This window comes from Rhea pennata, chromosome 21 (genome assembly GCF_028389875.1).
Source record: "Rhea pennata isolate bPtePen1 chromosome 21, bPtePen1.pri, whole genome shotgun sequence".
NCBI classification, from domain to species: domain Eukaryota; kingdom Metazoa; phylum Chordata; class Aves; order Rheiformes; family Rheidae; genus Rhea; species Rhea pennata.
In genome coordinates this window covers 1,926,799-1,939,431 of record NC_084683.1, presented here as the reverse complement: position 1 = coordinate 1,939,431, position 12,633 = coordinate 1,926,799, and the positions used below count along the sequence as shown (strand labels likewise).

Genomic DNA, 12,633 nt, shown 5'->3' with positions numbered 1-12,633 from the left:
ATGGTGAAGATGCTCTGCAGGGACCTGGCGCTGTTCTCCAAATGTTGGGGACAAATGGTTGTGCATGGTGAGTACGTATTCCTGCAACAGGGTGAGAAAGAGGTTACTCATCAGCTTCCTGGGTTAGGGAAGGCCTCTAGAGGGATTTAACTAAAGAAGAGAGTGCTGATGCTGCAGAGGTACTGGAAGGGATAGGAAAAGATAAGCGGTGTGAGAGCAGACTGTCTGGGCACAACGAGAGGAGAGCTAATGGACTCTGGGGGCAGTGGGCAGGGAATGACTGAGAGGGAGAAGATCGCAGAGAGGCTGGGGGGGCCCAACTTCAGCCCAGTGTGGCTGGTAGATCCCTGGGAGTCCCCAGCTAATGCAAGGTGAGCTTTGCTATAAGGCAGCCGTGGACCAAGACTGAGCCTACCATACATGGTCAAGCAGAGGAAAGATAATTTGCTATAGGCTCATCCACACTTTCTCTCCACCCCTTGCAGATTTTGCCTCTGTTGTATGAAGCAGGAAACACCCCATACCAGAACGGCAAGCTGCAGCATAAGATGGAATGTCTCACAGAGGAAGCGTCACAGGCCTGCGGCCAGGAAATCCAGGTGGGTGCCTGCTAGGAGCCACTGCAGCAAGCAGGGAGCCACCAGTGGCATGGGATGCTTGTCAGCCTCAGCCCAAGATGTGACAAAGCCCCAGAGGCAGGGACTGTCCTGCCAAAGGGATGACAGCTGCTCTGAGCCTGACACACAGTGTGCTCCAGCAGAGCACCTGCTGTGCACCTTCCATCACTCAGGTCCCTTCTGTACACAACATCTCCTGAGACAAATAGGAAAACATTTGAATTCTGATAGAAAAGATGCATAAAATTCCTTTTTCCCATCCCTAAATTCTAGCTTTGCTGCAGGCGATCATGCAAGCCGTATTGGACACAGTGCACAACCTGTGCCTGGCCATGGTACAGAAGAGGGGAGTCAGGGACCAGCTGGTCAATGCCATGTCAGAGCGCATCTATCTCCAGGACCACCTCAACCTCGGTTCTGTCCTGGACCGGATGGCCACTGATGTCTTCAACAAGCTGAAGTGGGTGACATGACTTTTTCCCTTTTTGCTCAGCTGCACATTTAAGGGGCTGCTGCACAGCTGTCTCTCTCCCATGGGGCAGCTCAAGATCAGAGTCACCCTATGTGGCTGTGCTGCCAGGGAGAGTGTGGGGCAGAGGGACCTGGCTGCCGTGTTTACCCAGCTTTGGCTTTGCTTCCCAACCTGATCCAGCTCGCACCCCCTGCTACGAGTCTCTGGGGAGCTGGGAAGTCCTGGGTGGAGGAGGATCGTACTCATGCAGGCACATACTGCTGAGAAAGGAGAGCCCTGAGCATTGGAGGGGAGGTACTTGGCATCCTCTATCCCTGCCAGGACATGACCAGCACCTGCTCCAGGTCCTGGTTCCTGCATGGAGAGCAGGAATGGGTGCACATGTCTGGCCAGCAAGTTGCCTGGGCATATTCTCCGTGATGTGTCTCCAGCAGCATGGCCATCCCCTGGCTGAGCCTCTAATTCCCTAGCAGGGCTCTACAAAGAGGTTGCACTCCAGGGACACCTGTGCCTGTTCAGCTCCTGGTGCAGCCAGGCTCAAGGCTTGTGGGGCTGCAGCCACCCAGCTCCTTACCCACGTGTCTCCCACCAAAAATGAAAACACCTATGCAGGCCACCCCACTTATTGGGCTGAAGCAGGGCTAGCTCTGACACCTTCTCTCTGGTCCCAGTGAAACCAAGCTATCTGTCACAGCGGCTGTGGCTGACTGCATTGTGGATGCCATGCTGGGAGACCTGACTGTTGCTCAGTGCAAGCTGGTGAGTGCCAGAGAGTGCCACTCTTGTGGGTCATGATGGGGATGTGGGATTGGTGTGTATGTTGGCATTGCCCAGGCACCAGCCAACACAGTGGTTGCAGATTTGCTGTCTAGAAAGCAGGACAATTTCCACTCAGGCTGCCTTTCCTCCCAGGTAATCCTCTCCCACAGTTGTCCCGGCAGAATTAACCCTATACAGCTCCTCATCAACCCAGAGTGAGTTCCAAGAGCTGCCCCATGGCAGAGAATGTTGGGTGAGTGCCAGGAGGAAGCCGGGCAGCAGCTGCCCCCATACCAGGGCTCTCTGGATGAGGCAGGAGCAGAGCAGCCCCACTAAGGCACGGCCAGGGCTGGCAGCTGGCTAATCAGGCCTAAATCCGCTCATAAATCCCAGGCACTGGAAGGGAGTGGAGCAGCACAGCATACACAGTGCAGCCGAGTGCACTTCAGCCAAGGGAATGATTTAAGCATTTCCTCATGATTTTAGGCAGAAAGCCTCTCCAAGCACGGTCTGGACTTCCCATCACTGCAGCTGGAGTCCATTGAAGATGATGCCACTGTGCCAATGAGGGGCAGAAATCCTCTGGATATCGTTGAGAAAGGCTTTCCTGGGGAGGAGGTAGGGCTCAACTCCCTGCTCGGCTGTGCTATGCTAATGAGTGGGCTACTAGAGGGGTCAGTGACATTAGGAGCTATCAGGCCTGACCCAAGCCTACCACTACATGATTCCCTCACCTAGGATGGTTTAGTTAGGTGCTGAAGATGAACCAGACCAAGAGAGGGTGCAGCCCTGGGGATTTAGGGGTGTCAGAGGGGTTGCAACAGGCACAGGACCAAGGCTGGCTATGTCTTACTGCCAAGGCGAAGACAGGAAGACACTGCTCACCTTAGTCAGCTTTGCAGAGCTAAGGTAGCCAGCATTGAGGCTGTGGGTGACTCCCAGGCAGTGCTTACCTGTGGTGGCCTCTGTTTGACTCCATTCTGTTGGTGGCCAGGCAGCGAGTGCATTGCTGGATTTGTGAGCAGCCTCTTTCTCATCCTCTCCCTGCAGCACAAGATGGCTCTACAGAGGAAAAACAAACATTTCAGGAGCATTTGGCCCACGCCAACCATGAGAAGTAAGGCTGCTGCACAGCCGTCCCTGCTTCTGTGCCCTGCTTTGGTGTACATCCATTATGGTCTGGAACAGTGGGCTGCTTGCATGCCTGTAAGGGCATCGCAGTGGCAGGGGGCTCACACCTCACACCAGAGGCATATGATATTTATGTGGGGGCCACTGTTCAGGGCACTCTTCTGACAGTAATGTGGGGAAGAGCTGGCCTTTTGTCGCCCAATGTTTTGAGCTGGATGGGATCCAGATACGCTGCTGCCTCAGGAGAGAATGGAAAGTGTGTGGGTGACTCTGAAACCTTCAAAGCAGCATGCCTCTAGTAGGGACATCTCCTTGTACCATGCTGGAGACCACTCCTAAGGCCTGAGCATTGCTGACATCCAGGGGCTCTGATTTAAGGCCTCAGGATTGCAATGTGGCAGAGGAGGGTTTGCCGGAGGCTGTTCCTAGGGCTGCAGACAAACCTACAGGGTGGCTGCCCAGAGAGAGCAGTGCTGAATTGTCCTGTGCTTTTCTGCAGCTGATTTTATCCCACAAAGCTCTGTGTGCCCAGGTTGGCTGGGAACTACTGGATCTGAGGAGGCCCAAGGAAAACGACCAGCCTTGTAGTGACTTTTCTCTTTGGGGACTTTGGCAGTGATGCTTGTTGGCATTGAGATCACAGGCTTCAGCAGAAGCAGAGTTCATACTAGACCTGAGTGCCTCACATCCAGCTATCCCTGTGCCTGCCCTAGATGCAGAGGACCCTTGAAATCTGCTGAGCCTAGCCTTATCCTCATCCATCATAGCTGTGCTGTGTATGCTGCAAAACGAAGTACACCTTTGGTAGCTCCTAGTCCTTCCTGCAAGCTGGGCCAGGCCTGGTGTAGCCCGTGCTGCTCTCCCCCTGCCTCGGTGTAAGCCTGTGAGGGGTTTGGTGTGCATCTTTGGACTTGTCTGCAGGAAACCACTTGTGTCACTCCCCTGCAGCATCCCACGCTCACAGCTTTGCCAGCTAGGTGCAAAAACCTCCTTGGAGACCTCGTTCCGTTGCGAGAATAGCAGGATCTGGCACCAAATGAGCTGCAAAGCTGTTGCCCAAGGCTGAAGTGCAAGCTCTCCTCACCGTCAGCAGCGTTTGCACAAGCTGTGGAGCAGCTGCCTGGCTCTGCTCCCCTCCCCTTCCCTTTGCGTGGTGCAGCAAGCACCACGGCGCAGTACTGTTAAACCTCCACCACTGCTGCACTCAGGCTAAGGCTGCCACAGTGGGGAGGTCTGCATGGGGTTTAGCCAAGGCGCTGGCCTCAGGGCCTGTTCTCAGCCTGGGCCTCTTGCCCTCGCAGGTCTCTCGGAGCTGGAGCTACAGGCAAGCAGGGACGCAAGCGGGCTCTGAGCACACCGGGCGCCGCTGTCACTCAGCCCCGCCGCGCCAAAGGCATGCTCTGCCTCCACAAAGGATGCTGAGCCTGCAAGCAGCTTGCTCCCTTGCACGCAGCCCACATCTGCAGAATCCCTTATGGACCTACCAATCGAAGGGGAGCATTGCACCAAAGCCAGGCCCCAGCCCAACCGCAGGCACAAGCAGCCTCCAAGCAAGCCAAATGTAAGACTTGTTTTGTTTTTTTTTTCCAACCAGGCAGTTTGTGGGGTAGGAGGAGGGAAGGCTTGTGGGTTTTTTATTTCCCCCTCCCCTCAATGGGATGAATTCTCTTAGTCAGCATTTATTGCAAGGCAGGAACATGAGATGGGCAGAGTGCAGCTGATTTATGATACTGCACTCCAGCTGCTACTGTGTGCACCTTTGAGGTGGGGGGAGTTGAGAGGATAGGCAGCGGTTTTGGGAGACCGGAGGAGTCTTTCCTTTTCCTCCTGATGAATTTGGAATTCTGCAGAACTGTGAGACCTGAGACACAGGCAGGAAAAAAATAACATTGTGTGCAGAGGGCTGATCTTTTTGTGAACGTCTCCATCTCCCTCTGTCCATCTGCGATGAATTTTCTCTCAAGATTCCAAAATTCTTTTCCGGATCAGCCCCAAAACACTGGTAGCAAAATGTGAACGCAACTATCATGGCCCTTGGCAGAACTGTGCAAATTGCTGAAGCCGTCAGTGGAGGATTGGTTCCAGGGCTCTGCTGGCCTTGGTATGGCTGGATTTAACCCCAGAGCTTTCCCACACCTGCAATATGAATGTACAGGGAGTGATGCTCATAACCTACTGGATGTGTTTGCAGTGCCTCAGACTGCTCTGCAAGCAAAAAGTAACTTTTGGATGCAATTGGGCCAGCATCCATGGAGAAGACCAGGCCTGGGAGAGATGGGTGGTGCTGAGGCAGGGGCTGGAGGGAGGTCAATGTGTGCTGTGGTGGGGTGCTTTGGAAAGGCTGGAAGCACTTTGACTGCTGTCTAAGCAATCTCTGCTCCTTCACCCGCCTTTAGAAGGCCCTTGGGGGGGCAGCCCCCCACCACACACCTAAAGCAAGTGCAGAAGGGTTGGGAGTGGCTCTGGAGAAACAAATCATGGGGGCACTGTGTCAGGTGGTCCAGCTTATCCCTTGTCTCCCTGCCATCATGACATAACAGTCCTGCCATCTGCTGGAAGGCCATGGCATGCATGTCCATGGTGATGCTTATCTGGTCAGGCCCTGTGGTTGGAGCCTGCCTGCCCACTCCATCAAGCTATTCCAGATAGGCAATGTTCTGCCAAACATTGTCTGTGTGTTTGGTGAGGGCAGGCTTTGATGGATGCAATGTGACAGGCAAAGCGGATATTGGACTGCTGGAATGGATCCTGAGAGGCATAAATCCAGCTGTAATGAAAAGTCATTATGAATTGAAATGCCACCGACCGAGAAGTGCTTTCCTCTTGTCAATTGGAAGCCACCAATCTCGTGCCCTGTGCCAGAGCTTGGCAAATGCCATGATTCTAAAGGAAGGTCAGGCCATATTATAGACATGGACATGGTCCAGGCTTGGACGCAAAGTGGTTGATCTTTGTCTGAACCACAGCAGTGCTTTGAGTTGGTTGGAGTTGGACTCAACAGGGGAAAACCAGTGTGGATGAGTACTAGGCTCTATGTGCAGATGACAGGAAATGAAACAAGCCCTGAGTGCCCAGCTGCATGGCTCGCAGGCAGGCGTAGGCTGTGCAGGACACCCCCATAGGATACTTTGCCCCTTCCTCATGGACTGTTGAGCACGGACTCCCTTGGGTGTGGGTTTTCCAGACCTAAAAGCTCACACCTTGATGCCTGCAGTCAGCATCCACAGCTTCTGCTCCATGGGGGAGTTGGTTACCTCATGATGCCCAGCTTCTCTCTCAAAGCCTGGCCGCCCCTTCTGAGCAGCCATATATCCTAACCTTTATCCTTGCCTCCTGGTGGTATGGATGGATGGATGGATGCAGCCTGCACTGCGCTGAGGGCTGACTGCAGAGCTGTTCTCTCCTAGGCCTCCAGCCACTTGCTCCATCAGGAGCAGGGAGTGTAAGTGTCCATTCCTTGGTTCTCAAAGCAAGGAACCTTCCTGCCAAAGTCTTCCTCTCTACATGGCCCAAGAGTCTAGGACAGCATACAAACGACTGACCCAGCTATAGGAGATCATTTGCAAGAGTTGGTTCTGAAATCGGGCCAGGGCTGTCCTTGCTGATGCTCAGTGCCCACAAGGTGAGCAAAGGCAGGATCTGCCACAACGTGCCCCCAAGGAGGGTTGGAAATGTACTGTGGAGCCATATGGGCATCCTGCAACACAGGCACTTATGGGTAGAGAGCTAGAGAGAGAGAGCACATGGGCACCAGACCTTCTCCACAGTGCTGAGCAGGAGCATGAGTGCCCAGCACACGGCAGCGCACCACAGCAGGGGTCCTGGTGTGATGCAGCAGAGGAGGGCAATGCTGGGCCAAGGAGGCCACTGCAGGGGAATTGCAGTGGCTGTTCAGGCAAGGTGAAAGGCTGGTAACAAGCAAAGGAGATCTAGGGATCCTGACAAAATGGTGACGTGCCAAGTCATCATGGGATCCTGTCTGGATCACAGTGTGATAACATCCTGATTTGGCTTTAAGGCCAGATGTATGGAACAGGGAAGGGGACGTCCTGGTCTGTGGAGGTGCCAGCCCATCCAGCCCAAAGGGTTTCCAGGTCCTTTCTTGCACTGGCATCCACAAGCCTCCTCCCGGCATAGCAGAGAGGTCTGCACGTGCACATGCATGGGACAGGATACGCCTATATACGACGCATATGTACGTATGCATGCATGGTGTATAATTTTGCCTGCCTGTGTGGCCTCCCAGGAGGTGGTGGGTAAGGGAGATGTACCTACTGCTGCCCACCTGCTGCTCAGGCCTGGTCCCAGATGATGGCCGTGCTAGCTTGCAGGTGCAGCCTGTGGCCTGTGAGGACAGGAGCATCACCCGTGTGGATGAGGGCCTTGAGGACTTCTTCACCAAGAAGCTCATCACAGAGGACCTGCCATAAGTGAAAGGGGGTGCCCACAGTCCTCTCAGTAGTGCTGGCCCAGCAGCCAGCACCCCCAGCATGCTCCTGTCCCCTGGTGCACCATGTTTCTGCAGACTACCACCACCTGCAATCCACACTGCCATGCAAACATTGCTGGCTCAAGGTCAGGGCCAACTGCTAAAGGGATGCTTGGGAAAACAGCACCACAGCACTTCTTACCCTAGGCACCTGGTAGGGCAGAGCTCTGCCTGGCCTCAGAGAGCATTTTCAAGGGCAAACTGGCAGGAGGACATTGTGAATGCACTTGTTGGGTGAGACGCAGGCAGGGCTGGCTTCCCACAAGCTTTGGGGGGAGGACAGTTGTATAAGAGTTGTGGGGGTCTGTCCCACAACAAGGAAGGAATGATCCACCAGGGTCTAGATGAACCATGCTGTGAGAGCTTCCCCAGGTCTACCCAGGGCTGGCTGAGCCAAGCATCCGGGGCTGGCACTGGGTCCTTGGGTCAAACCCCTCGGCAGCCCTGACCTAACATTTCACAACGCCTCATCTCTCCCCAGCCCCACAGCACGGGGGACCTGCCCTGGATCAGCCCTTCCGGCATCTTCAAGCTCTCGCACCCTCAAGAGGAAAATTGGGACCTTTTTTGCATTCAAGAAGCCCAAGTCCAGCCAGAGCTCAAGGTGTGAGAAGGAGCCTGAGGGCAGCGTCACAGCCCCCAAAAGCAGACAGTCGATGCTCAGTGACATTTTACGGGCCCCCCCAGCAAGGCAGGAGAGCCACTGAGCAAGTCTGAGGAGGGGAGCCTCGCTGCCGAGCCCCAGGCAGAGCCTGAGCACAGCCAGACTCCTGACTCTGCCTGCAGGATCAGGCCCAAGTATTCACGGGAGGGCAAGTCTCAGTCACTTGTACTGCTGTCTGGGGAGGATGAGGACACACTTGGGGTCAGGCACGACAAGGTAAGCACTGCCACGGCAGTCCTCAGCAAGCCACCTTGGATGACTGTCATCGACTTGGCTGCTGGGTGCTGCTGCCTCCGAGAATGCTGATGGTACTGGGGCTGCATGCCATCAGGGACTGTGGAACAGAACCAGGGCACAGGGCTGCAGCCCACCCATGACTGAGAGGGAGAGGAGAGCAGGCTGGACACCGCAGGGATGTGGGGATCCGTGAGCAATGACTGGGGACAGGCCCTACTGGGTTGTGTCCTTGCCTCAGTAACCATAGGGTACAACTAGGGTTGGGGGACCACGCACTCAGCAGGCCATCAGGTTAGTGCTGCTGGTCCTGTGAGGAGTGCTGCCTCTCTCTCCACACATCCTTGCATGGCTGTGTCTTTCCTGCAGAAGAGGCACCTGGAGAAGAATGATGGGGAGCTTCCCAATTCCTTCGAGCAATGTGTGCACATCATGCTCCACCGCATGGGTGTCATACAGGGCCTGGCCACCGAGGACAAGAAGCAGCAGGTGGGATCGGCTCTTCTTTAGGGACACATCCTGCACCCAGGGAGGTGGAGATGGTGGCCCATGGGACAAGGTGACCCAGGCCCTGGTCTCATTCCCCTGCCCAGGCCAGACCTGACAGCATACAGGCCTGTCATCACTGCCCGTAGCCTCTGTCCCCTAACCCTCTGCAAGGGAAGCAGCGCATGGATCATGGAGGGTGTCTAGTCAGCTGTGCCTTCTTCACCAGCATGCACCCATGCCACGCACACTCCTCCCCTCAAGCCCTGGCAGCACACTGCTGGTCACAGGCCCATCAGCCCTGGTGCTGCAATCCCACCGCTACCTCACCAGATTTCTTTCTCTTGCAGAGCAAAGACAGCGAGATCAAGAAAGCTGGTTCAGATGGTGAGGTGCTGCGTCCTGCCCCCCACTTCCCTCCACCCTGACCCTCACCGAGGGTGGCACAACTGGGCATCCTTAGGATCCCATGGGCTCCTGGATGCATGTTTCACAGCAAGGCCAGCCCCCACATCCCATGGCACACAGCTAGCAGGAACTGGGCCAAGCATCACCAGTTTCACTCAGGGCTGCTTTACCCTGTGCTTTAATCACCTCACTGGGTGCTAATGGCATGGGGGTGACCCACTCAGCACACTGTTGCTGACCAATGACCTGTGCTTGCAGGGGACATTGTGGACAGCTTGGCAGATTCACCAACACCCTCCCTGAAGGCGCACACACACTCCATGTCCACAGGTAGGTCTGCTGTGGGCACAGGTGGACGTGCACAAGTTGCCAGGGGCAGAGGATTGGCCAGTGGGGGGAGTTAAGTCTTTCCCACTGTTAACATCCAGCAGCGCTCTATGGGGCCAGCACATTGGAGTCAACATGTACCACTTCTCCAGCCAGTGGGCACAGACACCCTGCTCAGGGTACTGATCTAGCCATAGCAGAAGGAAATCCAGCCATTCTCCCTTGATGCATACATGGACAGAGACATCAGCCCAAGCTGCTGTCCTGCTGCTGGCCCTAGGGACCAAAGCCCACCTATGTCCTGTGTCCCTTGGGTAGGTGCAGGATGACAGCCAGCACTTTAGAGCTGCCCGGCCCTCCTCAGAGCCAGACTCTGGGGGAAAACCCTACATGTGGGATATCCATGGCTCTGCCCTGCCTTTCCCACAGACACATCCTTACGGAGCCAACATGATGGAGGCCAGCATAGGTTCTGCTGCTCCCAGGCCAGCCTGGAAAGTTCTGGGGAAGCAGCTGAACACAGAGCTGAAGAGGAAGAGCTCAGACCTGCCCCGGTGCTCCCTCCCCATCCCCAAACAGAGCAGGCAGCTGGAGCCAGCAGGCCGAGAGGGATGGAGCAGCAGCCTGCCATGGCTTGGGAGGAGCACACCAACAGCGCTGCTGCAGAGGGTCAGCCACTATGGGGAGTTGGGCACCAGCACCACTCCACAGAGCCTGGCAGCACCTCCTGATGCTGAAAGTATGGGCGTACAAGCCACAGAAAGGACCGTAAAGAGGGGCTAGCCCATTCACAGCAGAGGCAGCCAGTGCTGTGGGAATTTGGGGATGGAGGCCAACTGAAAATTGAGCCTTGAGCCACCCTCCTCTAGGGAGGAAATGGATACAAAACCTAAAAACGCTGGTTCCCTTCTCTGCCTGGCCCTGATGTGCCCCATAGACTCTCCCAGGACACCCTGACAGGGCTGCTGGGGAGGCATCACAGGACATGCCTGTGGCAGGGACCATCTCCCCGGCCAGCATGTCCCCGTGGCTTTCCCAGACAATCACCTGGCTCCGGGGCCAGTTGTGCCGAGCGGGACCAACTGCAGAGCTGTCTCCATCCACGAGGACCAGCTCAGGAAATCAGAGAGCCTGATGGAGCTGGAGGGTAAATCAAGGCCAGAGCAGGAGCCCCAGGTGCTGGGGAACAGAAGCATCCAGCCCTGAAGGCCACAGGCTGCGCAGCTGGGTTTGTCTCAGGGTAGAGCAGGTGCTCACCACTCCTGTTCAATAAAGCACTCAGCAGCTGAGGATGACTCAGCCAGACAGGCACAGCCCATGACAAAGGCCTAGCAAAAGCCCTACTGCCCTGGCTCATCTGCGGGACAGACAGGAAGACAACAGGAGGGAGGGGATGGCTTCACCCTGGCAGCACAAACACTTGCCCTCTGGTGCAGCCCCAAGGGGCTGAGCTTACTTTGGGATGCAGGTGATACAATAGCAACGCATATGGGAACATGGCCTCCAGCGCCTTCCCTGAACAGATCAACAGAGCAGGGCAAAAGCCCCAAAAGTCCATCCATCCCCTTTTCCCTTTCGCAGTGCTTCCTACAACACACTGGGGAAGCCACATTCATTGCGGCCACATCAGGAAAACTGCTCTCATGACACTAGTGCTCTCAGCTCCCGGCTTCACCTTCAAGCTCAAGCCAGGCCGCTCCAACCACATAGCCAGCTTACGTAATGCCGCGTTTTGTTTCTTCCAGATGTAGTGATCCCCCTTCATCTGCAGCGGTCACCTGTGCTGAAAAGGAGGAACAAACGCAACTCCCTTGTGGACCCAGAAGTGACCAGCAAGCCCAGCCCATCCTTGGATAGCATGGGTAAGGCTGGGCGACAGGAGACTCTGAGCTGCCTTGCCCTTTCCTAAAGTAAGTGTGATGGCAGTGATGGCTTGTTCCACACTAACACCAGTATTTGTGGCTTTTCCAGATGCTGTGATGCAGGACCAGCCCAGCACTGGGGACACACCAGAGGAGCTGCAGCCTGGAGCAGAAGCAAAAGAAGACCAGACACAAGCTGTTGTGAATGCACAAGACTCAACCCTAGACCAAAGAAGTACAGTGCTGGGCCAGGGGGAGCCAGCCCTGGGACAGTGAGCCCCTGCATGCTGCCGCACTGTTTCCAATAAAACCCTGCAAGCAAGCACGGAGTGACAGGGTAATTAGCAACACAGCCTGGGCATGGTGCAGAGGGAAAGAGCGCAAAGTACCCCAGGCATGCTCCGCACCTTGCTTCCATGTCAGATTTGTGTGGACACAGCTGAGGGGCCAGCCAGCCTCACCTTTTCCTCCAGCAGCTGTTACAAAGGCAACAGAGCCACTTTTTGCTGCAGGGACAGCCTGGTTGGGGCCTCATCACAGAGGGGCTGGGGCTGCTGGCCAAGCTGAACCAAAAGCCAGGCCATGAGCAGTTCTCAGAAGGGCACAGACTTGCAGCTGCTTCTCTGCCCACTGCCTGGGGCAGCACACAGCATAAGCAGGACACAGTCTCCCCAGCACCGGGCCAGGCTGGAGCCCATCTGAAGAGCAGATGACCAACACAGCAGAGACATGCCAAGCAGCATCGCCTTCCACGGACTGCCTCTGCTGACACGCCTGTGGGCTGTGGATGGTAATAGGGAAAGCTGACAATCTTAGGAATGGATCAAGGGGCAGAGCAGGCAGCAGAAGTACAAACAACCCAGCTGTGCACGTCAGCCGAGACATTGTTAACAGTGTTACTAGAGTCCTGTCACCAGGCATACCAGCCCCCCTGCTCCCAGCTCCACTCCTCAACTCACAGGGGCTATCACTTTCTCCATCACCTCAAAACCCAGATTTGTATCAGAGGGAACAGGAACCATCACATTTCAAAATGCAGCTCTGTAGTCACTACTATGAGTGATCCAGCCTTTCAGAACTCACAGCCATGTCTGCCTCTCCATCCCAGCTGCTCTCCAGCTGTCACCAGCACCACCCCCAAAAATACGTGGCTTTCTCCTGTGTCAGCTGTGAGCAGATCACCT

The 12,633-nt window shown here is 55.6% G+C and overlaps 1 pseudogene; it reads left to right on the top strand.

Annotated features, from left to right (window-relative positions):
* LOC134149683 (capping protein, Arp2/3 and myosin-I linker protein 2-like) overlaps positions 1–11,725 on the top strand; it is a 40,606-nt pseudogene extending 28,881 nt beyond the window's left edge.
* Positions 11,726–12,633: the final 908 nt, after the last annotated feature.